At 32.9% G+C, this 4,056-nt stretch overlaps 1 pseudogene; it reads right to left on the bottom strand.

The window, feature by feature from the left end:
* Positions 1 to 799: 799 nt before the first annotated feature.
* LOC111746626 lies at positions 800 to 918 on the bottom strand (annotated as a pseudogene).
* Between the last annotated feature and the right edge of the window lie 3,138 nt (positions 919 to 4,056).

Below are 4,056 nucleotides of genomic sequence, written 5' to 3'. Positions count from 1 at the left end.
ATATAATATTGTTTTTTATTATAAAAAGTTTAAATGTGTTTAGAAGATAAAATTTGAATCAGGCACATGCAGAATATCTGAGGCACCTTGAAACTTAAGGTCTGAGAAGAGAATCTAACATTGGACTAATGAATACTAAATTTGATACTTCATAATCCTTTTTTTTGCCAGAAACCAGACCCTTGGGAGCATATATACAAACTTTCCAGCAGAGAGCAGCAAAACTTCACTAACTAGTTTTTTTTAAACCCCGCTAGCAGCTTTTCTATATTGCCTAATAATAGTTTATTTTTAAGAAATTATATTTGACATATATTAGTTTCAGGTATATAACATAGTGATTAGACATTTATATACCTCAAAAAGTGATCACCATGATAAATCTAGTAACTATTTGGCACCATACATAGTTATTACAAAATTATTCAGTAGAAGACTTATATGAACATGTTTTTATATATATTCATCTAAATGTATATGTATTAGTTTATCTTATAATAATCATGGCATTGTGGCACTTATATTTAGGCAGAACAGAATTCATCCCAGAATTTTGAGGCTGCTGAAAGCTCCTAGATGGATAGGAACTGAGGTAATAATAAGGAACAAAGGCGGGCCACATATTAATGTCTTAACAGGGTGATCTTCTGGTGATTTGCCAACTCTTTAACAAAGAATCATGGTTTAAGGTGCAATGGATTCTTTTTTTTTTTTTTTTAGGCAAGGCTATCGTTGGTTGACCTCACAGATTGCAAGGACCTTGTCAGTTTACAATCCTTTATTTTTAAAAAATTTTTTACACCTACAGCACCTGGTCTTCCTAGGTAGTCTCCCATCCAAGTACTAACCGGGACCAACCGTGCTTAGCTTCCGAGATCAGACAAGATCAGGCTTGTTCAGGGTGGCATGGCCATACACTGGATTCTTTTTAAAAATATGTTTTAATTATGCACCTGAGTTTCCTCATCTGTAAAATGGAGATAATAATTGTACCTACACCTTGAAGGATTGTTGCACAAATTAAATGTAAAGTGAGTGGAACACTGTGTTCATTGTTTTATTTTTTTAATTATGGCAAAATATACATAAAAGAAAATTTGCCATCCTAATCATGTTTAAGTGTGTAATTAAGAAGAGTTAAGTATATTCATATTATGTGTAACCAATCCTCAGAACTCTTGTCATCTTGCAAAACTGAAAATCTGTACTTATTAAACAAAATTCCCCATTACCCCTCTGCCAGCCCATGGCAACCAGTATCTACTTTCTGTCTATAATTTTGCCTATTCTAGGTACCTCATATAAGTGGAATCATACAGTATATCTTTTTGTAATTGCCTTATTTACTTAGAATAATGTCTTCGAGTTTTATTCATGTTGTAGCATGTGTCAGAATTTTCTTTCTTTTTAAGGCTAATATTTCATTGTATGTATATGTACCTGGTATGTTTTAAAACAGAAATTTAAAAAATAATTTTGGGACTCCCTCTTCCAGTCATATTGGAATATCAAAAATGAGACTTATTCTCCCCCCAAAAACAACTAGAAAATTTAGCTGAAATATATAAAGCAACCGTATCCAGACACTAGACAACAGGCAGTGTGGATCACGATCCCAGATCTGAGAGATACAGAAAGGTAAAATTTACAACTACCCCAGATTTTTGCCTAGAGGCAATTCCCAGGCTGTAGATGCAGGAAGGGGAATGCAGGCAGAGCCCAGCAACAAGTCTGAATTGAGAATCTGGGACACCAAGGTGGTTTAAATTGTTACGTAGAATTCTAGAGAATAGGGAGCCATGCAGAAAGAGAGACCCAGAAATCTGAATAGGAGGTCCCCTACCATGCATGTGTAGGTGAACCTTTTTTTAGCTTGAAACAGGGCAAAAAAAGACTGAGTAGTTGTAAACTGAATAATACTCAGAGATCGCACTGGGTGGAGAAATGTGGAAACTTCAATTAGTCAAAGGAGTAGCCAATGGAAATACTCAGTAATTAACTGAGCCACTCAACAGATACTGAGAGGGGTCATAACTTAGTAGTAAGACTGAATGATCCCCAGAGTAAAGGCTAATTCACATCTGCTGTAGCAAAAATTAAAATAGGCCTTGAAAAGGTCAAATTGATCTGTAATTAACTTACCTGCCTGCCAAAACAAAGCCTAACTAAAGTAAAACAATAGTCAGACACTCATAATGTCTGGTATCTATTCCCAACAACAGGTTACAAGGGTTCCAATTTCTTCACATCCTCACCAATACTTATTTTCTGGATTTTTTTTGTTGTTATTGTTAGTTTCTTTATTTGCTTTAATAGTAACCATACTAGTGGGTGTCAAGTGATGTTGTGGTTTTGATTTGCATTTCCCTAATGACTTGTGATGTTGAGCATCTTTTCATATGCTCTTGGACATGGTTTGTCTTTTTCAGATTTATTGTAGATAAATAGTGGTATTAACTTGCATTTACCTCATTGTGGTATTAACTTGCATTTACCTCATGACTAGTGATATTGAGTATTTTTTAATGTACTAATTTGTCATCCACATATCTTCTTTGGTCAAGTGTCTGTCCAAATCATTTGTTCATTTTTAAATTGGGTTGTTTTATTATTGATTTTTCAGATTTCTTTATATACACTGGATTTAAGTTCTCTACCAGAGATGTGATTTGCAAATATTTACTTAGTCCATGGATTGCCTTTTCAGTTTTTTAACCATGTCTTTTCAAGAGAAGTTCTTCATTTTAAAGAATTCCAATTTATCAATATCGATTATTTTCTTTTATGGATTATTTGGGCTCGTCTCAGAATTCTTTGCCTAACGCAAGGCAAAAGAATTTTCTCCTGATTTCTTCTAGAGGTTTTAGAGTTTTAGGGTTTATAGTTATGTCGATGATGCATTTGAGTTGATTTTTGTATAAGATGTGGTATAATGGTCTAAATTACTTGGTTTATTTTACTGAATATAGATATCCAATTGTTCCAGCATCACTTACTGAAAAGACTATCTTTTTACCACTGAACTGCCTTTGCACCTTTTTTGAAAATCGGCTTTCCATATCTTTGGTTATATTTGTGGACTCTCCTCATTTGGGCCTATTTACTGTATCTCTTTATAGCAGTACTACACTGTTTTGGTTATTGTAGCTTTGTAGTAAGTTTTGGGCAAGCCTTCCAACTTTGTTAATCTTTTTCAGATTGGTTATTCCAGTTTTCTTAGATTTCCATATGAATTTTAGAATCAGCTTATCAATTTTTACAAAACAGTCCACTTAGATTTAAATTTGGATTGTGTTAACTCTATGGATTAATTCTGGGGAGAGCTGACATCTTAACGATATTGAGTTTTTCGATCCATGAACAGTGTATTTTTCCATTCATTTAGGTGTTAATTTTTTTATCAGTTTTATAATTTCTAGTGTACATTGTATACTCCCTTCCCCCTGTATCTTTTAACATTTCTTATAGTTCTTGTCTCCTATAATGAATTCTTTCAGCTTTTTTGTTTGAATTTATTTTGCCTTTTTTGTTTTTTGCCTTTGCTTTTGAAAGATATATCACTGGGTATAGAATTCTAGGTTGTTTTCATTCAGTATTTTAAAGATATTACTATCTTTTTGCTTGCTTTGTTTCCAATGAGAATTTTTTTGTCATCTTTATTCCTTTGTATGTAACATGCCTTTCTCCTCTGGCTGGTTTTTAAGATTGCTTTCTTTATCACTGGTTTTAAACACCTTAATTATGATATGCCTTGGTGTAGTTTTATGGTTCCATGTGTTTGAGGTTCATTGAGCTTCTTGGTTCTTTGGGTTTGTAGTTTTCATAAAGCTTGGAAATATTTTTGCAATTATTTCTTCAAATATTTTTTCTGTCTTCTCCCACTTCTCAATCCTTAAAACTCCAATTACATGTATATTAGAGCACTTAAAATTGTTCCATGACTCACTGATGCTCTTTTCATTAAAAAAAAAATCTTTTCTGTGTTTAATTTTGATTAGTTTATATTGTTGTCTTATTCACTAATCTTTTCTTCTGAAATGTCTAATCTGCTATTAT

This window comes from Pteropus vampyrus, unplaced genomic scaffold (genome assembly GCF_000151845.1).
Source record: "Pteropus vampyrus isolate Shadow unplaced genomic scaffold, Pvam_2.0 Scaffold195, whole genome shotgun sequence".
In the NCBI taxonomy this organism is placed as follows: domain Eukaryota; kingdom Metazoa; phylum Chordata; class Mammalia; order Chiroptera; family Pteropodidae; genus Pteropus; species Pteropus vampyrus.
Note: the sequence above shows the minus strand (reverse complement) of the source record. Positions and strands in the feature narration are given on the sequence as shown.